The sequence below is a fragment of the Heterodontus francisci genome, chromosome 23 (assembly GCF_036365525.1).
Source record: "Heterodontus francisci isolate sHetFra1 chromosome 23, sHetFra1.hap1, whole genome shotgun sequence".
Classification (NCBI taxonomy): Eukaryota; Metazoa; Chordata; class Chondrichthyes; order Heterodontiformes; family Heterodontidae; genus Heterodontus; species Heterodontus francisci.
In genome coordinates, this window is record NC_090393.1 from 3,319,258 (window position 1) to 3,345,770 (window position 26,513).

The following is a 26,513-nucleotide window of genomic DNA, read 5'->3' on the forward strand; positions in this document are numbered from 1 at the left end:
GCCATTGAAGGGCCTTTTTGGCTGGTGAACGGAGCCTCTTGCACAACGAAAAATTCTGGCCGTGGTTTAAACCTGAAAAGAAGTCCATTGATTTTTTTTTTACAAGGGTCACTGAGATGTCTGGATTATAAACAGTTACTAGAAGGCACCTGTCTTAAAATAATTACCCAGGAGGGGTTGTTTTGACTTGGGGGGGAAAGATGTTTAAAAAAAGTGTTATGAGATTGCTTCCGTTGCTTTTGCAAAATATGTTTGAAAGAACGTATAGTTAAATTATGGACATTGAGTCATCAGGACATTACTGAGCTTTGTGTTTTAAAAACAAAAGGGAAGGTCAACAGAAGTTTGGCTAGCAAACAAGTCTTACTGGAAGACATATGTTATCAAGTAGAAACAGCAGGGGTTTTACTTGTGACTCTGAAGAAATGTTTATAAGGGAATGACAAACCAAGATCTATGGTTGTCACAGGACTTATTTCTGGAAAAAGTTAATTTCAATTTGAACTGTTAAAAAAAGCCAGTTTGCTTATAGACCTTCCAGGAGAACAGAAGAAGATCCAGCCAGCTCAGCTTATTCTCTTGAAAAACCATCCTCCATCAAGTGCATTTACTATTTCCTCCTGTATTTGAAGAAACCTTTACTGCTACATTGCTACTATAAGACCTAAGAAAAATCTTTGTTGCTGCTTCCTGCTGTAAAGCCTGACTGGAGCTTTCTGTGCTACATTTCGTAGAAAGCCTACCCAGACTGATCATCAACATCGCCTGGAAAGAACTATTCTACGAAGATCCCATTCTCCTTTAGGACACCTCGCCCAAACAAAAGACTTCCTTCCATACCTTCTTTTCAACGTAAGTGTTTTTTTTTATTCCTTCTATTTCTTTGTAACAGCTGTAAACAAAAATCCTTTTTCTCCCCATTTAAGGGGTTGTGTATGTGTGTGTGTGTGTGAGGGCTAGGATAAATAAGCGGCTTTAATATTTCAATTCACGTGTATGTTTACTTACTTATTTTTTAAAACTTGGTTTATAATAAACGGATAATTTTGTTGTTTATTAAAGAAACCTGGTTGGTGTGCTTTATTCTGGGGGGGAAATAGAGTATCTGATTGACTATTTCAGTAAGTGGGAAAATTTAAATATATGTTATGACCTGTGGAGAAGTGGGACTGAGTTAACAGTGCACTCCTCCCACCTTGGTCATAACAGAAGTGGCAGATCAAGATTTATCGGGGTCAGGAGGCTTGATTTTTGTGACATTGGTTTTGGTTTCACTTTGGACAGTGAGTTAAGATATTGGCAATGATTTGAAAAGACATTTTGAGAAAACTTGCCAAGAGAGCAACACCCAACTCAGCCTGTTCCAGCTCTTTGAAAAAGCCTGCCTGTTCTCTGCTGAGAAGCAAGTGTAAGAAACTGCCTGAAATCCCTGCTGCTACATTTTCCCTGGAAAACCTGCCCAAGCTGATCTACAACGTCGCCTGACAAGAACTGATGACAGCCGTATATACGTATTTGGGACGCCAAACCAGAAAAGGACTTCTGACATCTTTGTTCTTTAAGAATTAGCTAATTCTCTTTGTTCTTTAAGAATTAGCTAATTCTCTTTGTTCTTTAAGAATTAGCAAGTATTTTTGGCCAACATATTCTTTTTTTGTTTTTTTTATTCTAGACCTCTAAAGGGTAAATCTTTATTTTTTCAGTTAACCTATGTGTGTGTATGTGGGGCTAAGGTATTAAAGGGAACTTTTATATTTCAATCTGTGTGTTTATGCTTTGCTTCATTACTGGGTAAGACTTGTTTTTTAATAAATGGATAATTTTGTTGTTTATTAAAGAAACTTGGTTGGTATGTTTTATTCTGGGATAAAAAGAGTCAATGATTGACGGTATCGGTATGTGGGAAAAATGTAAATATATGTTGTGACCTGTGGGGATGTGAACCTGGAATAAACAGTGCACTTCTCCCACCATGGTCATTACAAGACCCTATCTAGTGAGTACCCTCAGGTAATTGCCATTAGGGTCAAGACTGATCTGTTTTGAGATCCCTTATTCACCTGTAGCAGCATCCACTTTGACAGCTTGAACTTTAGCATCAACCCTTGATGTATAATTAATATACGAGTTCTGCATCTCAATTTGGCAGAAGCATCATGTTAGGCTATGGTGTGTGTCTATGCTGTGCTCAGAAGGTTGGTAGCAGTGAATATACATAGTAGCATAGAAAAATTTATTACGCAGAAGGAGCTATTTGGTCCATCGTGTCTGTTCCGGTGAAAAAGAGCTATCCGGTCTAATGTCACCTTCCAGCTCTTTGTCTGTATCCCTGTAGGTTATGGCACCTCAGGTGCATATCCAAGTGTTCTTTAAATGTAATGAGAGTTTCTGCCTCTACCACCCTTTCAGGCAATGAGTTCCAGACTCCACCACCCCTCCCCCCCAACCACTCTCTGGATGAAAAAAATTCCTCAAGTTCTCTCTAATCCTTCCACCAGTGTTTTCTTTCATTTGACCCTGGGGTGTAGGAAATACTGACTAGGTTGTATTTATTGCCCATCGCTAATTATCCTGAAAAGTAGTGGGAGAGGGCCTTCTCCTTGCAGCTGGTGGTAATGATATTATGTGGGGAATTCCAGACTTTTGACATAGTGGCAATGAATCACATAATCGTTACAGTGTATCGTGTCCGTATGGCTCTCTGAAAGAGCAATTCACTCAGTTCCATTCCCCTGCCTTCTCCCCGTAACTTTGCGCATTCTTCCTTTTCATATAGCTGTCTAATTCCCTTTTGAATATTTCAGTTGAACCTGCCTACACCACACTCTTAGGCAGCGCATTCCAGACGTTAACCACTCGCTGCATGAAAACGTTTTTCCTCATGTCACTTTTGCTTCTCTTACCAAATACTTTAATTCTGTGCCCTCTCGTTCTCGATTCTTTCATGAGTGGGAACAGTTTCTCTCTATCTACTGTCCTGACCACTCATGATTTTGAATGCCTCTATCAAATCACCTCTCTTCTTTTCACCAAGGAAAAGAGCCCTAACTTCTCTACCTTCATAACTGAAGTTCCTCATCCCTGGAACCATTCTCATGGATTTTTTCTGTACTCTCTCCAATGCCCTCAAGTCTTTCCTCAAGTGCGGCGCCCAGAACTGAATGCAATACTTCAGCTAAGGCCGAACTAGTGTCTTATACAAGTTCAACATAACTTCCTTGCTCTTGTACTCTATGCCCCTATTAATAAAGCCCAGGATTAACCACTTTCTCCACCTGCCCTGCCACCTTCAATGACTTATGAACGTATACACTCAGGTCCCTCTTCTCCTGCACCCCTTTTAGAATTGTAGCCTTTATTTTATGTTGTCTCTCCATGTTCTGCCTAGCAAAATGAATTACTACACATTTCTCGGCATTGAACTTCATCTGCCACCTGTCTGCCCATTCCAAAAACTTGTCTATGTCCTTTTGAAGTTCTACACTATCCTGCTCACAGTTCACAATGCTTCCAAGTTTTGTATCATCTGCAAACTTTGAAATTGTGCCCTGTACACCAAGGTCTAGGTCATTAATGTATATCAGGAAGAGCAAGGGTCCCAACACTGAACCCTGGGGAACTCCACTACAAATCCTCCTCCAACCCAAAAAATATCCATTAATCACTACTCTTTGTTCCTGTCACTCAGCCAATTCCATATCCATGTTGCCACCGTCCCTTTTATTCCATGAGCTATAACTTTGCTCACAAGTCTGTTGTGTGGCACTCTAGCAAACGCCTTTTGAAAGTCCATGTACACCACATCAACAGCATTTCCTTCATCAACCCTCTCAGTAACCTCCTCAAAAAACTCGAGCAAGTTAGTTAAACATGATTTTCCCTTAAGAAATCCATGCTGGCTTTCCTTAGTTAACCCTCATTTGTCCATCTGACTATTAACTTTGTCCCAAATTATTTTTTCTAGAAGTTTCCCCACCACCGAAGTTAAACTGACTGGTTTGTAGTTGCTGGACTTATCTTTACACCCTTTTTTGAACAAGGGTGTAACGTTTGCCATTCTCCAGTCCTCTGGCACCACGCCTGAGTCTGAGGAAGACTGAAAAATTATGGCCAGTGCCGTCGCGATTTCCACCCTCACCTCCCTCAGTATTCTTGGATGCATCTCATCTGGTCCTGGTGTTTTATCCATTTTAAGTACAGACAGCCTATCTAATACGTCCTCTTTATCAATTTTAAACCCTTCTAATGTCTGAATTGCCTCCTCCTTTACCATTGCCTGGGTTGCATCATCTTCCTTGGTAAATACAGATGCAAAGTATTAATTTAATACCTCAGCTATGCCCTCTGCCTCCATGCATAAATCCCCTTTATGGTCCCTAATAGGCCCTACTCCTCCTTTTACCACCCTTATACTATTTATATGTCTATAGAAAACTTCAGGACTTCTTTTAATGCTAGCTGCCTGTCTCTTTTCATGCTCTCTCTCTTTGCTTCTCTTATTTGCTTTTTCACTTCCCCTCTGGACCTTCTCTCTTCAGCCTGGTTCTCAATAGTATTTTCCACCTGGCATCTTTCATAAGCACACTTTTTCTTCTTTATCTTAATCTCTACCTCTTTCGTTGTCCAGGGAGCTCTGGATTTGTTTGCCTTACCTTTCCCCTTCAAGGGAACATACCTTGACTGTGTCCAAACTATCTCTTCTTTGAAGGTAGCCCATTGTTCAGCTACCAGTTTTCCTGCCAACTTTTGATTTATTCACGCAGCTCCATTCTTACCCCATTGAAGTTGGCTTTTCCTAAGCCAATTATCTTTACTTTAGATTGTTCTTTGTCCTTTTCCATAGTCAGCCTAAACCTTATGATACAATGATCACTATCCCCTAAATGCTGTCCTACTGATATTTGATCCACTTGGCCCACCTCATTCCCAAGAACCAGGTCTAGCAGTGCCTCCTTTCTTGTTGGACTACAACATACTACTGTAGAAGATTTTCCTGAATGCACTCTAGAAACTCTTGCCCCTCACTGCCCTTTATGTTACTACTATCCCAGTCTATGTTTGAATAATTAAAGTCCCCCATTATAACTACCCTATAATCTTTGCACCTTTCTGTAATTTCCTTGCGAATTTGTTCCTCCACGTTCTTCCCACTAGCTGGTGGCCTATAGACAACACTGAGCAATATAACTGCACCTTTTTTGTTCCTTAGCTCTAGCCAAATTGATTGTGTCCACTACCCATCTGGGACATCCTTTTCCTCCAGAACTGCAATACTCTCCTTAATCAATATCACCACTCCTCCCCCTTTTTTCCCTTTCTTCTTTTTCCTGAACACCTTGCATCCAGGAATTTTTAACACCCAGTCTTGCCCTTCTTTGAGCCAGGTCTCTGTTATAGCCACAACAAATTATTTCCACATGGCAATGTGCACCTGTGCCTCACCAATCTTATTAGGGACGCTGGTCAGGATGTCTGTGACTTGAATAGGAACTTGGAAATGATAGTTTTCCCCAGAACATTGCTGAACTTGTGCTTTTTGGTGGTAGAGGTCAAAGGAGGGAGATGAAGTTGAAGTAACCTTAATGAGTTTCTGTAGTGCATCCTACAGATTGTACATGGAGCAGCCACAATTTGCTGGTGATTGAAGGATTGAATATTGAGTCTGGTGCCAGGAAGAACAATCAAGCAAACTGCTCTATGCCAGATGATGTTGAGCTTTTTGACCACTTTTGCAGATACACCCTTGCAGAACAATGGTGAGTATTCCATCGCATTCCTGACTAGAGCCTTGTAGATGATGGAGATTCTTAGAGGGGTCAGGAGGTGAGGCACTTGTGCAGAGTAACATGACTCTGTCCTGGTCTTATAGTCACAATGTTGATATGATTGGTCCAGTTCAGGCTGGTATTGATGACTTCTCCCAAAGCTGGTGGTGCCTTTGAAGATCAAGGAGAGATAACTGGGCTTCCTCTTGTTTACGGTGAATTGTGCTGCTCACCCTGTTGTCTAATGGGCTCTTGATATCTTGTATCAACCTAGTGAGGGCTTAAACCCTCAGTAATCTAATGTCCAATTAGTGATTATTCTCCTTGGGGAGGGGTATGTGATTCCAAGATGATATTCTTGGTGATGAAAGAGCGCTGTTGGACATATATCGCCATACTATTGTCGTCGTTGGATTAAAATCCTGGAGCTCCCTACCAAATAGCATTGTGGATGTACTTTCATCACATGGACTGCAATGGTTCAAGAGAGTCCACCACCACCATCTCAGATCAACAAAGAATGGGCAATAAATTCTGACCTTGCTAGCAATGCCTACACCCTAAGACTACATAAAAAAATAATCAACCAGCCAACCTGCCTGATCAATGGGACCTGGTGGGATAGACCAGTTATGAGAGCAGGGTTCTTCCAACTCAACCCTGCTAACCTGCAAGCCAGTGGGTGGTTCTGGCTGGACAAGCAGTGGAAGGTTTATATAAACTTGAACAGTGCCCTTGTGAACACTTGGCTCTTGCTAACCTGTACCTAAAGTATTGGAGTTGGTTGGTGGGGTGTGCTCCATATTGGGCAGGTAGAAACTCTGTCTCTGTGGGTTTAATTATTCTACACACACATTTTATGATATAGATTGAATTGAGCTTAAGTGCTCATTTGTGGGTCTTGAAAGAACTTCCATTAACGAGAAAATTTTACTTAAAGAAAATAAGATTAACGTGTAAGAGAACTTGGCTGTAATGGATGCAGTTCCAGATATGGCCCTTAAGTGCACAAATATTGAATCAAACACTGAAGTATTACCAGTAATGCACTCAGAGTTACTCATAGTAATATTTTAAGCTGCTACTTTAGGAATAAATCATTATCCCCATTGGAAAAGACATGAATCAATGTGCCCATTGGTCAACCTTCCCGGGATCATTCCTGAATGATTGACCAAATAGAAATGTTGGCAGTGTAGATCGCGTTGCAGTACGTCAGTCATTCAGGACAAATATACTTCAGCATGACTTTCACTTCCTTCTGCAGCATGTTATTCAGTGACCACAGTCTTGGGGCTAAAATTTATATTCCCGCCACCGAAATTGCGGCAGGCGGGAACAATGGTAGCCCACCTATGCGGGCCGCACGTTGCAGAGCTGCTGTGATCCTAGGTGCAGCGGCTCATTTAATGGTGTGGAGGGGGTGGGCTGTCCATCCCTGACAATAGCGCCAACTGCCTGTGCGCAGGCGCTGACACCATTTTTAAAAGGCTTTGACCCCTACCATTAAATTTAACTATTTTAAAGCAAAAGTAAATTTTTAAAAAATTAAATGCATTTATTTTTCCCCTCTCCGACCCCCAGTAACAATTAAATTAATTAGTTGCCCTCTCCTCTCCCCCCAGAACACTTACCTTGTCCACCTGACCTTCCGCCCCCCCCCCCCCCACCCTCCCAAAGTGCATAAACGTTAATCAAAAACCCTTCCCACCATCCGTGACACGAATGATGACGAATGATGTCACTTTGAACCGATTACACCTCCCCCCCCCCCCAGCACTGAAAAGCTTACCTCCTCACCTCTCTCCAGTGTTCTGCCTCGTTTCCCCGGATGGGGATTCGAAGGCGCGGGAGTGCCGGTCAGTGGCAGGGCTGGCCAGTGGCAGGAAGATCACACCAGGACAGAAGACGGCAGCGTAAGTATAATTAATTCATTAATTTTAATTTATTTGAATATGTAAATGGGGGTCCCATTACCGAGGGGTGGGGGAGGGGGGCTGCTATGAGGCCTCACTGCTGCCAGCAATATCGGACTGGGCCCTCCCAGCATGTGGTGCGTGGCTGCCCTTTCCCAGAGGCATTTTCTGCCATGAACCCTGACGTCAGGGGTCTGTAAAACTCAGCCCTTGGTCACTTTCATTGTTTTATTTCTGAAAGGGTAGTGCAAGCAGATTAATTAATACTTTTCAAAAGGGAGTTGGATAAATGCTTGAAAGGGAATAATTTTACAGGGCTGTGGAGAAAGGTAGTGGGAGCAGGACTAACTGCATAGCTCTCTTAAAGAGCCAGCACAAGCGTGATGGCCTGAATGGCCTCCAGCCGTGCTGTGTTATCCTATAATTTTAGGTTCTTTACCCAGAAACTATTGAAAAATCTTGTGTAATAAACATTGTGTCACACACATCAGAAGTATGATGATACAACATTCACGGACTAACCCTGAAGAGCCCTGAAAAAATGGATTTTGTATTTTAAAAAAATGAACCTTTATTTTCAAAAGTGAACCATGGTCCAAAATAGCCGCTCAATAAAAAGGGGATTCTCCTTTTGTGTATTCAAAGTCTGACAAAGACAAAGGACAAATCTTCAAAGCCAAAAGGTGTTAATGAAACTCATCTTATACCTATCCTAAAGAAATTCCAGAATTGAATGTCTTCTTCTAAAACAAAGGATGTGTGAAGTAGTCACGTCCTGGACCATTGTGTGATCACCATGGGCAAGAAACCAGAGTATCTCCTAACAGGAGGTGAGAGGTGACACAGTTTTACCTTAAAACTAAGCTAGCCAGAGAGACTGACCCAGAAGGTGAAGCTACTTGTAACAGCTGGCATTCCAGCAAGCCAGAAAGGACATACCCTTCTGAAAAAAATCTGACATATACATTATACAGTAGAGAGAGCTGGAAGTGTCCCACCATCTTCAACAGAATCTTCAATCAAGAGAGAAATCTACGATCATCTCAGACCTGCAATTATCTAGAACTTGAGTCTCAAGAGAATTCAACAGGTTTATCATAACCCTTCTCCCCCACAAAAACCCACCTAACTCTTTCCCTTCTCTATCTGTTTCTTCGTGTGTGTGTGCGCGCGCGCAAGTGAATGTGTGAATGAATGAGCTTGCGACAATTTCGGGATAGGACATATTGATCAATAAGTGATTGACTTACTGTTTTTAAAAACCTACAAGAAAATCTGTCGCTGTCTAGTTATTTGAAAAAAAAACACCAAGGGGCTAAACTCTAATAAAAATATATTTGCTGTGGTCAGGTGGGGAGTTGATCAATGGGAGCCACCCACGTTTTACCATGTGGTCGTAACAATTCATAAAAACAAATGACTGACTCCAGGAATGCATGTATTTAAAAAAAGAAATTCTCACATGAGACTTTAATTGCCAAAACCTAGTCAGAACCTGTATAACATTTTTTTAGATGGGTGTTTTGTTAAACCTGTTCATGCAAGTCAGTGAGCAATGTTTTCTCCAAACAAGTGAGAAGATATTAGATGAAACATTCCATTGCGGAGCTCATGATTTCCTTTGCTGCCCTGTCCAACATTCTGATAGTTCTACGAATAATATTCCCTCATAAATTGACAATAAGTTCAGTGATAAAATATTTTAAAAGCCAGATGTTTTTTGCTGCATTTTTAATAAGTATAATTCCAAGATAACATTGTTGTAATGTTTTCAAACTGTAAGTCCTGTGGGAACTAGTGAACTTGTATCTAGGTTTTTTTTTGCTGTATGTTGAAACTGCTGCCAGTTCTGACCTGATGTGTAGCACAGAATTAGTAGGTTTTGCCTGAGGTAATTCTTGATTCTCTGGTGCTTGTTTTACCAGTCTCTCAACCTGAACTTTGGGGTATTTGTACCTTTTGGCTTTTTGATCTGAAATAATTTTGTTCTTATTATTCATTCTTGGTATGTGGGCATTTCTGGCAAGTTGTCGTTTCTTGCCCATACTTATTTGCCCTGATAGTGCTGGGCCATTGCAGAGGGGACTGGAGTCGCATATAGACCAGAGCGGGTAAGGACGGCAGGTTTCATTCCTTAAAATACATTAGCGATCCAGTTGGGTTTTACCAAAAATCCGATAGCTTCATGGTCACTTCTACTGATAATAGTCTTTTAATTTCCAGGTTTTATTTTTATACTGAATTCAAATTCTCAAACTGTCATGGTGGGATTTAAACTCGCATTCTCTGGATTATTGCAGAATTAAGAAATCTTTGCCGCCCACTTTGTTGCTAAAGTACTCCCTGTCAGTTTTCATCTTGTATTTCCTCCTCCCCGTACTGAGCCCCAGTTTTATGAGTTTTTTTGTTTGCTGATAACTCCATGCACAGTTCTTCAGTGGTGAGGGTGGGCAGCCAGCTCTTTTGTTCCTTAGGATCTGCCTCGGCTCTCTTTCTAAGCGTTAGGTGGTGCTTGAGCAAAGAGTGTTCTGAGGCTACCTTCAAATTCCCCTCTTTCGGGGCAAGCTGCTTTCCTCTCTGCCAGAGGGTCAGCACCTTGCCCTTGTGGAAGATTGCAGCCTGAATTACTCACTTGTACTCATGTTTTAATATTGTTATGCACCCGAAACCATTGGCTATTTACATTAACAAACCACAAACTGTTTGTGCACAGCTGCCATTGCGCTTTTAAATTTTGGGGAAGAACAAAGGTTTTGATTGAATTGTTTCAGTAAAATCATTTTAATGTAGTCTTTTGTTTGTGAACTGAGTATGTAATAGGTGACATATGCAGCCTAAAGAGCCACTGTTGATTGTCAATTTTTCCATCCTTCATTTTTGTTGCTGTGAAATAGTCATTCTGTCAGTATTATACCAATTACATATTGTAGCATGCAACACCCACGCAGTACCAAATATATCAACACAATCTTTGATGTAGCTTCCCTGCTGTTTTAGTGGGTTTATACAGTAAGTAGCTAAGCCACGGTGATGAGAAGGTCTTGAATTTAATCTCTGCTCTGTACCGAGAGGGCTGATCTTAGCTCAGGTGGTTTTGGTGTTCTACAATTAGCCTTAAGTGTCTGTAGATGTGGGGAAGTTGCTCCTGATTGCTATCTGCTGAAGGCTGCTGGAAGTACATGTGTCCAAGTTAGACAAGGACAGGATCAGGTTTGATTGTGATGCACCCTATGGCCCAGTAGCTCACCAATATTAACTGTCAAAGTTTGCATATTGAGTAATGACTGGAGGGTGAGGTACTGTAGGGCTTCAGCCACCTTGACCCTGTGCTCTGTAGCTCTCTTGTCAAACTGTTCAGTTTGCAATCACGCTCTATCTCTTCAAAAGCCTTTCTCTTTGTCCATGCATTTTGGTCAGCTGCCTTAACTGTTGTCCAGTTACAGCTTGACATCTGTTTTTCTCCTTGGTGAAACCCTGTGGGACATTTGTTACATTAAAGTGCTTATATAAAAGCAAGTTGAGTGAGTAGTTTCTGGGAGAATTTATTCAGGGCTACTAGTTTTGAGAAAGACATGAAAATACAATTTATCATTCATGGTACCTCATTTTGTTGTAATCATTACAATGAGCATTTTGTGTCCTGTCAGGAAAATGCTCAATGCTAAACTCAATCATTGCCTACTGCTGGGAGTGATATCAGGTGGTTACTGAAATCTAAGCCGTGTTTCATTGTGTATTGTGGTACCTGGGAATGATGTGTAACAATTTAATTTTACCTGCTGGAATTCTGATTTCAACTGCACTGCTTTGGGTAGGTGGTGTCAGAGACCGAGTATGTATTGTTGATTGTGGAACAGAATTACATTGAATCTTACAGCATAGAAATAGGCCATTCAACCCAACTGGTCTATACCAGTGCTTATACTTCACATGAGCCTCATCCCAGCATGCTTCATTTCACTCTATAAAAATATCCTTAAATTCCTTTCTCCCTCATACCTATCTGGCTTCCCCTGAAATGCATGAATGTTACTCACTTCCACTATTCCCTGAGGTAGAGTTCCATATTCTCACCACTCTATGCAAAGACGTTTCTCCTGAATTCCTTCCTGGATTTATTAGTGACTATCTTATATTTATGGGCTCTAGTTTTGGATTCCCCCCACAAGTAGAAATATCTTCTCCACATCTACCCTATCGAAATACAACCTCTTCCTATTGCTTTGACATGGTGAGACTCAGATGTGGCAGTATGGGGAGCTGGGCTTAAACCTGTATCCATCTAAATTGCATGAGTGCATCAGAGGCACAATGTTTGTCAAATGATTGAATTAATAGAGCCAATTTTAAGAAAAGTTGCTGAATCTTAACCTCTTTTAACACAAGAGGGATGATGGATACACAGTTCTAGTAGGTACCTAGACACCTTTGGATTTTCTGTGTTCAGTGGCAAGTGTGAATATAAATTATAAACTGAATTGCTGGAGTTACAGATTTGCAGAATGAATTTTAATGTGTTTTAAGACTGGGAGTCGTTTCCCAGATATCTCCACTCAAATGTTTGCTTTGAAGGAAGTTATTGCAAACTGTCAGCACTAATGTGGGACTGTGGGAGGGTCGGACCCGTGGGTGAGCAGGATCATTCATTGGTTTCTGCCATGTCACTAATCCAAGGCTAAGCTTTACCCCACAGGATGCGAGGTATCTCTAGATGTTAGAGCCTTCTGGCAGCTGGTTTCAGAGTGCTGTTGGTGCAGGTCAGAGAACATGTTGCTCATTTTGCCCTGTGGCTGATGTGACAATATTTAATTATGGGAAGTCAGCAAAATCATTTTGGAGAGATACAGTGTTATCTCCCTGACTAAACACAATGCAGCTCTAAAGATCAGGTTGTACCTGCGTTGACCTGTCATATCCCTCTTCCCTGCGTTCAGTAATTTCACTGTTAATGAAATTTACAGATGGCTTATCTTCTTCTTCTTTGGCCTCCTTGTGTCGGGAGACAAGGGGTAAGTGCCTGGAGGTGGTCAGTGGTGTGTGGAGCAGCGCCTGGAGTGGCTATAAAGGCAATTCTAGAGTGACAGACTCTTCCACAGGTGCTGCAGAAAAAATTGGTTGTCGGGGCTGTTACACTGTTGGCTCTCCCCTTGCACTTCTGTCTTTTTTCCTGCCAACTGCTAAGTCTCTTCGACTCGCCACACTTTAGCCCCGCCTTTATGGCTGCCTGCCAGCTCTGGCGATCGCTGGCAACTGCCTCCCACGACTTGTGATCAATGTTACAGGACTTCATGTCGCGATTGCAGACGTCTTGAAAGTGGATACATGCACGGCCAGTAGGTCTGATACCAGTGGCGAGCTCGCTGTACATTGTGTTCTTGGGGATCCTGCCATCTTCCATGCGGCTCACATGGCCAAGCCATCTCAAGCGCCGCTGACTCAATAGTGTGTATAAGCTGGGGATGTTGGCCGCCTCGAGGACTACTGCGTTGGAGATGCGATCCTGCCACCTGATGCCAAGGATTCTCCGGAGGCAGCGAAGATGGAATGAATTGAGACTTCGCTCTTGGCTGACATACGTTGTCCAGGACTCGCTGCCGTGGAGCAAGGTACTGAGGACACAGGCTTGATACACTCGGACTATGTTCCGTGTCAGTGCGCCATTTTCCCACGCTCTCTTGGCCAGTCTGGACATAGCAGTGGAAGCCTTTCCCATGCGCTTGTTGATTTCTGCATCGAGAGACAGGTTACTGGTGATAGTTAAGCCTAGGTAGGTGAACTCTTGAACCACTTCCAGAGCGTGGTCACCGATATTGATGGATGGTGCATTTCTGACGTCCTGTCCCATGATGTTCGTTTTCTTGAGGCTGATGGTTAGGCCAAATTCATTGCAGGCAGCCGCAAACTTGTCGATGAGACTCTGCAGACACTCTTCAGTGTGAGATGTTAATGGAGCATCGTCAGCAAAGAGGAGTTCCCTGATGAGGACTTTCCGTACTTTGGTCTTCGCTCTTAGGCGGGCAAGGTTGAACAACCTGCCACCTGATCTTGTGTGGAGGAAAATTCCTTCTTCTGAAGACTTGAACGCATGTGAGAGCAGCAGGGAGAAGAAAATACCAAACAGTGTGGGTGCGAGAACACAGCCCTGTTTCACGCCACTCAGGATAGGAAAGGGGTCTGATGAGGCACCGCTATGCTGAATTGTGCCTTTCATATTGTCAGGAATGAGGTGATGATACTTAGTAGCTTTGGTGGGCATCCAATCTTTTCTAGTAGTCTGAAGAGACCACGTCTGCTGACGAGGTCAAAGGCTTTGGTGAGATCAATGAAAGCAACGTAGAGGGGCATCTGTTGTTCGCGGCATTTCTCCTGTAGCTGACGAAGGGAGAACAGCATGTCAATGGCCGATCTCTCTGCTCGAAAACCACACTGTGCCTCAGGGTAGAGACGCTCGGCCAGCTTCTGGAGCCTGTTTAAAGCGACTCGAGCGAAGACTTTCCCCACTATGCTGAGCAGGGAGATTCCACGGTAGTTGTTTTTTTTTAGAGATACAGCACTGAAACAGGCCCTTTGGCCCACCGAGTCTGTGCCGACCATCAAGCACCCATTTATACTAATCCTATTCTTTTTCTTTTTTCTTTTGGGCCTCCTTATCTCGAGAGACAATGGATACGTGCCTGGAGGTGGTCAGTGGTTTGTGAAGCAGCGCCTGGAGTGGCTATAAAGGCCAATTCTGGAGTGACAGGCTCTTCCACAGGTGCTGCAGAGAAATTTGTTTGTTGGGGCTGTTGCACAGTTGGCTCTCCCCTTGCGCCTCTGTCTTTTTTCCTGCCAACTACTAAGTCTCTTCGACTCGCCACAATTTAGCCCTGTCTTTATGGCTGCCCGCCAGCTCTGGCGAATGCTGGCAACTGACTCCCACGACTTGTGATCAATGTCACACGATTTCATGTCGCGTTTGCAGACGTCTTTATAACGGAGACATGGACGGCCGGTGGGTCTGATACCAGTGGCGAGCTCGCTGTACAATGTGTCTTTGGGGATCCTGCCATCTTCCATGCGGCTCACATGGCCAAGCTGATTCCATATTCCTACCACATCCCCACCAGTCCCTATATTTCCCTACCACCTACCTATCCTAGGGGTAATTTATAATGGCCAATTTACCTATCAACCTGCAAGTCTTTTGGCATGTGGGAGGAAACCGGACTTGCAAACTCCACACAGGCAGTACCCGGAATTGAACCCGGGTCGCTGGAGCTGTGTGGCTGCGGTGCTAACCACTGCGCCACTGTGCCACCCCTGTAGATGGCTTATACAAAAGCAAAATGCTGCGGATGCTGAAAATCTGAAATAAAAACAGAAAAGTTCTGACGAAAGACCATTGACCTGAAACATTAACTCTGTTTCTCTTTCCACAGATGCTGCCAGACTTGCTGAGTGTTTCCAGCATTTTCTGTTTTTATTTGTACAGAAAGCTTGCCTTTCTGTAGGTAGCACAGAATAAATTGGTATCCTTATTAGTGGCTGTCAGCTGTTTGTAATAGATGTTATAGTACATGAATCACCAACATCCCTTGAGCTTTGATATCCTTGCCAGAACTATGTCAACTGAGAGCAGTTTTAGGCTGTGTAATTTTTGTATAGTGACAAAAAAGGAGGCAGCTCTCTCTCACTGAGCTTTGCAATGGGAAATGGCAGAGCCTGTAATCTGTGTGAACCAGGTCATGCTGCTCATCAAGATACTAGTTAAGAAAGAAGTGCTTTGGTCTTGCACTGAATTTTATATTTGAGTGCTTTGAACCCAAACAGGGTGGGTTTAGCTTCTCATTAACGTTCTATGGGACCACCTTCATGCTATTGCACAAGTGATTGACAACACTGTCCCAAAAGAATTGAAGTACACAAAACTTACAGTTCTCTCTAGTTGTTGCTTCTGGAGAGATTATCCCGACTGTGGAGATGTTTACAACTTTTGTAACATCTCAACCCAAAAGACTGTCAATGAAATGGCTCTGTTAATTCAGCCAAGGCACTGTTACACACCTTGAGACTATAAAAGGTCATGCTTCCTGAGAATCATAGAATCACTCAACACAGAAGGAGGCTTTAGGAGAAGGGTTTTTTAATGTATTATTTCCAATTCTCTTACTAAGGTTGTGTTGGCATCCTTCCATCTACGAAAGATGAACAACACGCAGGAAACAATCCATTTCGGTGGGGTGTCTTCTCTTGGTGTACCATTGCTGATGGCTGTGAAGGCCAACCCTTGAGAGGTAGTTTCTACCACACATGAAGCTGCCATGTGACGCTGTGAGTTGTTGCTTTCAGCATTGGCTCGTTTTGCCGAGCTGCTGTTGCCATAGGTCACGTGGTAGTGCACAACAGTCCACAGAATGTGTCGCCATTTCCCTCTTTCGCCAGCTAGTGACTCCCAGGTGCGATAGTCGACATTTAGGACCTTCATGTCACGCTTGCCAGCATCCTTGAAGCGGAGTTTTGGGTGCCCCACTGGTCGCCTGGTCCCGGCTACCTCACCGTACAAACGATCCTTGGGTATGTGACTGTCTTCCATCCTGTGGACGTGTCCGATTGATATAGCTGCCTCTGTTTCATTTGTGCCAACACATTTGGGAGCTCTGCCTTAGAGAGGATTGCCACATTTGTGATTTTGTCCTGCCAGGATATACCCATAATGCGCCGCAGACAGCGAAGACGGAAATTATTGAGCTCCTTTTTCTGGAAGCTGTAAGGCACCCATGTTTCACAGCCATACAGCAAGGTGCTGAAAACACATGCCTTATAAACCATCAGCTTTATCCGAAGATTCAGCGTTTCGTAAGTCAGCCAAAGGTGGTAGCTGCTTTCCCTCACTGAGGAAGATGCTGAATACAATACTTTTGTCGTTCTGTTTCAATTTGCTGTTTTACTTGTTCATAAACCTGGACAACAATTTTGGCCTTCCTAAAGTAGGGCCTACAGGACAGCCTGCCCTGCCAATCCAGCACCCAAAACCCAACTTGGTTTGATTTAGATTTGTATTTTTTATGCACAGGTTTCTCCTAGTTGATTTCACAGGCCCGGAGTTTGGAAAGGGCTGTTCTTAATACTGTTTTCTCATTGGTGGATAATCCTAAAACAGGACTGAGACCTGCCCACTCTGCACTTTTATATACATGCACATTTAGCAGAACATTGAATTGAACTTTGCACATGGCCTGTGAAATTCCAAGGTACAGACCGTAGGGCGATGAAAACAATAAAGCTGAACACTCCTGGTGCTCACAGTGGTTCACTGGGGTTTTCTTTAGCTGCCTGAAGGGACAGGAACACTTGGTTATCGCAGTTTGGGACCAACTGCTAGAGCTAAGCTACACTCACCCAAACATGGCTGAGAATAAAACCAGAGATCTCAACTCATTCAAGACTTGGTTTCTTTATGAGAACTGTGAGCCAGCCATTTACATGAGGTGGAGTGCTGAGGGGAAGAGAGGAGCCTGAATTGTATATGCAGCCCCAAGAACTTCAGCATTACGTTGTTGAAATTGCATTCACCATGCATTTGTTTAAAGAAAATGTTTCAATTTATTTTTCCTTGTTTGTTTTCTTTTTGTGGTGCTTTTATTATAGCTTGAGAGTTGCTCTGAGGGCTTCTGACATTGGACGGTGGGGGAAATTCTGCTAAGTGATCTCTTTGACAGGGATTTTCACTATCATGTCTGTAATACAGTTAATAACAGAGGATGTATACCTCTTATAAGCTATTTAATGTAAATTGATTCAGTCATAAGGCATAACAGCATTGCTCAAGAATTTACAAATTGTCAGTGGAACCCCTCAGTATGCCTTCAATCAGATCCAGTCATTGATCATTTTATTATAATACATGTGATTTTCAAAACTGGAGAGCTCAGAAATTCAACGCTTTCCGATCATCACATTAATTACAGCTAACATCTTACAATGTGCAGCTTCATGTCATATGACATTCCAGTTATATTAGACAACCACATTGTAATGTACTGTGAGACTTGTGCCCCCTTGTTCAGGATTCCCAGATGATTTAGTGCTTGTTTGGTAATCTGTTCCAGAGGATGACAACTCTCTGTGAAAACTAATGCTTCCTGGCTTCCAACCTCCCTCTTAGCCTAAGGATTTTGTATCAATGCCCTCTGATCTTACCATCCATATCCATTGAGGCTAAAAGGTTTAGATTATGAGGACTTCTTGCATAGACTAGGCTTGTGTTCCCTCTAATATGGAAGATTAAGGGTGATCTGATTGAGGTATTGAATATGATTAAATGAGTTGATAGGGTAGATGGAAAGAAACTATTTCCCCTGATGGAGGAATACAGAACAAGGGGGCATAACTTGAAAATTATAACTAGGTCATTCAGGGTTGATGTCAAGAAACACCTCACACAAAGTGATTGGAGTATGAAAGTGAAGATGTGTTTCTGAAATTGTATAGAGCCTTGATGAGACCACCTGGAGTACTGTGTGCAGTTTTGGTCCCCTTAACCAAGAAAGGATATACATGCCTTGGAGGGAGTGCAATGAAGGTTCACTAGACTGATTCCTGGGATGAGAGGATTGTCCTATGGGGAGAGATTAAATATACTTGGTCTATATTCTCTAGAATTTAGAAGAATGAGAGGTAATCTCATTAAAACATGAAGAGGCTTAAGGATAGATGCTAGAAAGATGTTTCCTTTAGCTGGGGAGTCTAGAATTAGGGGTCACAGTCTCAACATAAGGGTTTGGCCATCTAGAACTGAGTTGAGGAGAAATTTCTTCACTCAGGGTCATAGAGACATGGTGTTGTGGATTTTGGAGTTCTCTACCCCAGAGAGCTGTGGATGCTCAATTGTTGAATATGGGCAGAGGTCAATAGATTTTTGGAACCAAGGGAATCAAGGTATATGTGGATAATGAGGAAAGGTGGAGTTGAGGTAGATGATCAGCCACGGCCATGGTCATGGTCATGAATGGCAGAGCTGGCTCGAAGGGGCGGCACAGTGGCGCAGTGGTTAGCACCGCAGCCTCACAGCTCCAGCGACCCGGGTTCAGTTCTGGGTACTGCCTGTGCGGAGTTTGCAAGTTCTCCCTGTGACCGCATGGGTTTCCACCGGGTGCTCTGGTTTCCTCCCACAGCCAAAGACTTGCAGGTTGATAAGTAAATTGGCCATTGTAAATTGCCCCTAGTGTAGATAGGTGGTAGGAGAATGGTGGGGATTTGGTAGGGAATATGGGATTAATGTAGGATTAGCATAAATGGGTGGTTGTTGGTCGGCACAGACTCGGTGGGACGAAGGGCCTGTTTCAGTGCTGTATCCCTCTATGACTCTATGAAGGGCCGAATAGCCTATTATTGCTCCTATTTCTTATGTTCTAAAGGATTGTGGAAATCTGGAATTCTCTGCCCCAAAAAGCTGTTGGGGTGGGGGATCAATTGAAAATGTTGTTATGGCCAAGGCGAGAGTAATGCATGGTTAATTCAGTCCCACTACTCTACAGGTCACAGCATATTAGTAAAGTTTCCCACCTACTGGAAAAATAGCCAAATTAATCACTTTATTTATCACCAGAATAAAGCAAGTGAAACCAGGTTTCTTTAAACAACAACAAAGTTAACTATTTATTAATACCTCAAATTTTAAACAATAATGAGGTGAATCTATATGTATGAAAAGATTTTGTAACTCCTCAATCTTCCTAACCCTCATGCACACACGCACATTCAATTACCAACTGTTAACCGAGGAAAATTGTTATATTGATTTTATAACAGTTTCTTAGGGATAATAAAATAACTGGGTTGTAACTTCTGGTAGTGTTTTTCTGGATCGGTGAGGTGTCCCAAAGTTGAATAGTCAAGTGCCACCCGATGTCTCTCCAGGTGAACTTCATGAACAGCCTATGGTGGGTGGATAGGTGTTCAAGGTAGTTCATCTGCAGCAGATGTCACACAGATTTGTCAGCAACAGGTTGTAGCAACAGGTCTATTTAAACTTTAAAGTAGCAGTCTAACAGTAGAAACTTTCTTGAGAGTTCCAAAAACACAAAAGTCAACAGGACATATTCTCAGCAAAGGAAACCTTCTCCACATAGCACAGCAACTTCAGAACTCACTCTTCAGGCAGGGATTCTTGACTGGAGGCAACAGCAACTTGCCACACCCGAAACACAGGCTTCCTTTCTCCAAAGCAGTGTTTCTCCCCAGAGTGTAGCAATTCCTCTTTTCTCTGGGTCTCTCCCTCCCACTTCAGGCAGGTCAAAACTTCATCTTAAATGTAGCACTCTTTCCCTTGAAATGCAGAGCTTATTTTCAGAGAGGATAGAGCTTTTTCTCTGGTCTATCAGCAAATCACAACTCCAGCCACTGTTAGCTGTTTTGTTTCCCTCTGGTCTCTCTCACTGCAGAACTGAAACTAAAGTCTTTCCATAGAAATCATAAGACTGCCATAAAATCTTCCTGCTGCTTGGATACAAGTTTACAGCCTGCACTTCAAATACCAAATGTCAACAAGTCTCTGCAGTCACTGTTCACAAAATCTTTTTTTTTACCCAGTCTTAAAGGCACACAAACATCTTAGTTTAAAAATAACTCTTATGACACCTCTGCCCTTGGCGAAATGGAACGTCATTTTTGAATGCGTTTCATTACATTGCAAATCAACATTTGAGAAAAAAGCAACAGTTTAAACATATTTTCGCATTCATGCCCTCATTTACTCCACTAATAGTTAACACAATTTTCTTTGTACCATTGTTACCCATGTAACTGAACAAGATTAAACTCAGGACAAAGCATCAGCGATAACATTGTTTTTTTTTCCTGAAATGTGTACAATTTTCAAGTGATAAGGCTGGAACAATAAACTCCATCTAAATATTCTAACATTTTGATTTTTAAATTTTCCCACAAAGGTTGGCCCATTCAGCCAATTGCAACCTTCCAAACATAGTCTCCCAGTTGTTTCATTTTTTCCTTCCAAGTATCCCTATAGACCATCACCTCATCCAGGTGAACTGCACAGTTAGGAACACTGGCCACTACTGTGTTCACTATTCTCTGCAAAGTTTCAGGAGTACCCATTAACCTGTGTGGTATCCCTTGATACTGAAAAACCCTGTCCAGTGTAACAAAAACTGATTCTTCCTTATCTTGGGGTCTCAAAGAAATTTGACAGTATCCCTTTAACATATTTATCTCTGTAAGACATATGGTGCTGCCCACACTGCCAATACAGTCTTGGAAAAGGGAAATTGGGTAGGAGTCGGCCTTAGTTACTGCATTGACTTTTCTGTAGTCAATGCAAAGTCGAGTTGACCCATCAGGTTTAGGCACTAAGACTATTGGTGAACTCCAGCTGCTTTGACTAGGTTCATTGAAGTTGTTTTCCAGCATGTATTGGATTTCTGCTTTTACTTGGCCCTGTTTGTCTGGACTTAAGCGGTAAAGATGTTGTTTTAAAGGAACAGAGTCCCCATTATGCACATCATGTGTGGCTAAGGTTGTACATCCTGGCTTATCCTTACAGACTCTTTTAAATGTTGTGAGAAGCCTTGTTAGCTCTTCACGTTGTTCTGCATCTAAGTACAAAAACACGTCCAGTTTTCCTAGCCATTCTGTATTCTCTAACCAGATAGTAGGAGGTTCAATCTGAGAATTGTTTAGGCCTCCTTCTGCCTCATCCTTATTATTCTTTTCCTTCTCAACAGTCCCCATTATCTGACATACCTGTACTGACTTATTGTCCTCCCTGCAATAATATTGCTTCAACATATTGATATGACATGACCGATTCTTCTTCCAACGATCAGAGGTGTCCATCAAGTAATTTACCTGACCCACTCTTTTAACCACTTTATATGGACCACTGAACCGTGCTTTTAATGGTTTACCCTGTAAAGGTAACAATACCAATACTTCATCCCCTGGTTGAAAATTTCAGGTCTTTGCATTCTTGTCTGCCCATTTTTTCATATTGGCTTGGGATGCTTTGAGGTGTTCCTGAGCTACATCGCAAGCTTTTGTGAGCCTTTCCCGGAACATAGATACATAGTCTAGTATCAAAGATTCATTCCTTTGCTCTAAGAACCATACAGGGCATTGGTGAGACCAATCTGGAGTACTGTGTACAGTACTGGTCTCCTTATTTAAGGAAGGATGTAAATGCGTTGGAGGCAGTACAGAGAAGGTTTACTAGACTAATACTTGGAATGGGCATTCTGTCTTATGAGGAAAGATTGGACAATCTGGGCTTGTATCTGCTGGAATTTAGAAGAGTAAGAGGCAACTTGATTGAAACATATAAGATCCTGAGGGGTCTTGACAGGGTAGATGTGGAAAAGATGTTTCCCCTTGTGGGAGAATCTAGAACTAGGGGTCACTGTTTAAAAATAAGGGGTCGCTCATTTAAGACAGAGATGAGGAGAAATGTTTTCTCTGAAAGGGTCGTGAGTCTTTGGAATTCTCTTCCTCAAAAGGCAGTGGAAGCAGAGTCTTTGAATATTTTTAAGGCAGAGGTAGATAGATTCTTGATAAGCAAGGGGGTGAAAGGTTATTGGGGGTAGGTGGGAATGTGGAGTAATCAGTTCAGCCATGAACCTATTGAATGGCGGAGCTGGCTCGAGGGGCCAAGTGGCCTACTCCTGCTCCTAATTCGGATTTCCGTATGAGTTTTAGAGGACCTCTTACTTGAGGATCGGATAAATAGAGCCCAAGGTTCGGGGTCTACAGCACTTACCTTCCGGGAGAACAGCAGAGAGGCGACCAGGCACGCAGGAGTTTGAAAACAAAGTGAACAGTGGCGCCACAGGAAAACTGCAAGGTGATTGGTGGTGAGTAACTGCTGTTAGGGAATAACTCTAAATAGCTTGGTTAGTGCACTACTGTGAGGATGTGTGTGTAAATAGCTTAATAATAAGGAACAAGTGAGTAGCTTTTTTTTAAAGTAAGGTTTATTTTAACTAGTAAACTGTATTGATTTTTAGTAGTATTTATCAGGACTAGTAAGGTTTTATTAATAATTCTAAACTGTTGTAGTGTTGGTAAGCTTTTTTTTAGCAGTAGCAAAGAGTCAACAAATAAATAAAGGAATGGCAGAGTTGCTTCAACCTCGAGAGTGCTCCTCCTGTGCCATGTGGGAGCTCCAGGATGCTTCCCGTATCCTGGAGAACCATTTGTGCAGGAAGTGTCATCAATTGAAGCAGCTTGAGCTCCGGGTTTTGGAACTTGAGCAGCAGCTGGCAACACTGGGGTGCATTCATGAGGATGAGAGCTATGTGGATAGCACGTTCATAGATGTGGTCACCCCACAACTTAAGAGTATGCAGGGAGAGGGGGAATGGGTGACCACCAGACAGTCAAAAAGAATCAGGCAGGTAGTGCAGGAGACCCCTGAGTGCATCTCTGTCTCCAACAGGTATTCAGTTCTGAATACTGAGAAAAGTGATGCTTCACCTGGGGAGTGCAGCCAGAGTCAAGTCCATGGCGCCACAGGTGGCTCAGCAGCACAGAGGGGTACAGGGAAGACTGGAAGAGCCATAGTGATGGGTAATTCAATAGATCTTGTTTGACCAACTTGATCGAATTATTTGAAGAAGTAACAAGGAAGATAGATGAGGGTAGTGCAGTTGATGTGGTCTACATGGATTTTAGTCTGGCTTTTGACAAAGTCCCACATGACAGACTGGTTGAAAAAATAAAATCCCATGGGATCCAGGGAAATGCAGCAAGGTGGATACAAAATTGGCTCAGTGGCAGGAAACAAAGGGTAATTGTTGACGACTGTTTTAGCGTTTGGAGGGCTGTTTCCAGTGGTGTTCCGCAGGGCTCAGTACTGGGTCCCCTGCTTTTTGTGGTGTATATTAACGATTTGGACGTAAATGTAGGGGGCATGATCAAGAAGTTTGCGGATGACACAAAGATTGGCCGTGTAGTAGGTAGCGAGGAAGATAGCTAGCTGTAGGCTGCAGGAAGATATTGATGGACTTGTCAGATGGGCAGAAAGGTGGCAAATGGAATTCAAGTTGGAGAAATGTGAGGTGATGCATTTGAGGAGGTCAAACAAGACAAAGAAATACACGACGAATGGGAAAATACTGAGAAGTGTAGAGGATGTAAGGGACCTTGGAGTGAATGTCCACAGATCCCTGAAGGTAGCAGGACAGGTCGATAAGGTGGTTAAGAAGGCATATGGAATCCTTTCCTTTATTATCCAAGGTATAGAATATAAGAGCAGGGAGGTTATGCTGGAACTGTATAACTCATTGGTTGGGCCACAACTTGAGTACTTTGTGCAGTTCTGGTCACCTCATTACAGAAAGGATGTAATTGCACTAGAAAGGGTACAGAGGAGATTTACGAGGATGTTGCCAGGACTGGAAAATTGCAGCTATGAGGAAAGGTTGGGTAGGCAGGGGTTGTTCTCCTTGGAACAGAGAAGGCTGAGGGGAGATCTGATTGAAATGTACAAAATTGTGAGGGGCCTGGATAGCATGGAGGTGAAGGGCCTATTCACCTTAGGAGAGAGGTCAGTGACGAGGGTGCATAGATTTAAAGTGATTGGTAGAAAAATTAGAGGGGAGATGAGGAAAAACTTTTTCACCCAGAGGGTGGTGGGGGTCTGGAACTCACTGCCTGAAAGGGTAGTTGAGGCAGAAACCCTCAACTCATTCAAAAGGATTCTGGATATGCACCTCAAGTGCTGTAAGCTGCAGGGTTACAGACCAAATGCTGCAAGGTGGGATTAGAACAGGTGGATTGTTTTTCGGCCGGCACAGACACAATGGGCCAAGTGGCCTCTTTCTGTGCCTTAAACTTTCTATAATTCTAAATCGCCCATGACGTCTTGAAATATTTTTGATATGAAATTAGAACTTTGATCCGATTGAACTTCAAATAGTAATTCATATCTCGTAAAGAATTGGGTTAACTTCTCTACGACTACTTTAGCAGTAATCGTCCTCAAAGGAATAGCCTCTGGAAATTGAGTAGCCGTGTCCATGATAGTCAGTATATATTGATGTCCTGCTTTTGTTTTTGGTCCTACACAGTCTACTAATACCCTGCTAAATGGTTCCTCAATAACTGGTATAGGAATTAGTGCTGCCGGTTTTATGGTAGGTTGCAGTTTTCCCACCATTTGGCATGTATGGCATGTCCTACAAAATTGCTTCATGTCACTTGTAAGGCCCGGCCAGTAATAATGTTGACTTATATGTGATTTAGTCTCCTGAGTTCCCCTTTGTCCTGCTAGAGGAATGTCATGTGCTAACCTTAATAATTCCTTGCGATATTTAGGTGGTACCACTATCTGCCGAACAACCGTCCAGTTTTTATCTGCAGGTCTGTGAGGCAATCTCCATTTGCTCCTCAAAACCCCGCCTTCAATATAATAGCCTTCTGAACCTACTTTCACCTCGGCTTCTGTCAGAGCCGACTGTGTTATTCTATATAGCTGTGGATCAGCTTGTTGTGCTACAATTATAGAAGATTTGTGAAACATCTCATGTGGATTACCTAAATCCCCAAATAAAGTTTCAGATACTCGGCTATCTGTCTGTGGTGCCAGTTTTACCTCTGATAATGGAACCTGTTTAGCCGTTGCTCAAGTTACTACACACGCAGGAAATATTCCTGGAACTTGTCCCTGTAATTGTTCCGTTTCTTTAACTTCACTTGGTTTCTCTGTGACTACGGGAGAAACTGATACTTTTTATCTGGCCAAATCATTCCCAAGGAGTAAGTCAATTCCTTCTCCTGGAAAACAATGGACAACTCCTACAGTTACCATCCCAGATATTAGGTCACACTCTAGGTGCACTCTATATAAAGGTATGGGTATATACTCCCCGCCAATTCCATTAACTAAAACTTTAGCATTCAGTGTGCTCTCTGATGGAATTGTTATACCTTTCACCTGCAAAAGAGTTTGGGTTGCTCCTGTATCCCTAAGTATAACTATACGTTTGTCTGCCTCACTTGAAGGATATGAAGTTACTTTTCCCTTTGACAAGAATTCATTAGAACTTTCAGGTATTATATTCTTAACCTCTACACTCACATTAGTTTTTGTGTCTGGTTTTACAGCTGCTGTTAAAGCTACAGGCTGGTCTCTGTACTTTCAGTCAGTGACAGAGGTTCTTTCTCTGCATTAGCTTGTGTACCCCAACAAGTCCCATGGGTTTAACTGGTAACTTCCAGCATTCTGACCGAAGATGTCCTACCTTGTGGCAATGATAACACTTCGGCTTGCGACCCTCACTTCTACCCTCAGCACCTTCTTTTCTGGCCTCAGGAGATGATCCTGGGGCATTCCTAGCTGTTCCTTCTTGTCCCCGGCTACTTGCCTTTCTTTCACTTTCCCACTTTCTATCCTTCTCGGGTTTGTGAGGGTGACAGACAAAATGTTTTGGCTCATTTACAAGCTCAAAATCATCAGCAATTTCCACCGCTTGCCTGACTTTTAAAACATTCAGGTTATCTACATGAGTTCTCACTACTGGAGGGATTGAATTTTTAAACTCTTCCAAGAGAATCAGTTCTCTAAGATTCTCATACATGGTTTCCAACTTTCATGCCCGTATCCAACGATCAAAATTAATTTGCTTCACTCTCTCAAATTCTACATACGTTTGCCTCGCCAATCTCCGTAAGTTCTGAAACTTCTGACGGTAAGCTTCAGGGACTAACTCATCTGCAGCGAGAATAGCCTTTTTTGCCACCTCATAATCTGCAGAAGTTTCTTCAGGAAGCATGGCATAAACTTCATGAGCTCTGCCCATCAGTGTCCAGCTTTCCTTTGGCCATTTCATTTATTTGG

At 42.7% G+C, this 26,513-nt stretch overlaps 1 protein-coding gene across 10 annotated transcripts in view; it reads left to right on the plus strand.

Annotated features, from left to right (window-relative positions):
• The window catches only part of LOC137382536 (membrane-associated phosphatidylinositol transfer protein 2), a 512,884-nt gene that overhangs the window by 184,793 nt on the left and 301,578 nt on the right, over positions 1-26,513 (plus strand). For 2 of the 10 annotated variants that reach the window (XM_068054552.1, XM_068054550.1), the window contains one exon: positions 735-852. The exons of 7 other annotated variants lie outside the window; for them this stretch is intronic. The gene's annotated coding sequence lies outside the window, so the exon portion shown is untranslated. Of the gene's footprint in view, positions 1-734; positions 853-5,608; positions 5,757-26,513 lie in introns of all 10 variants that reach the window. One more of the 10 variants, XM_068054551.1, reaches the window with a different exon arrangement.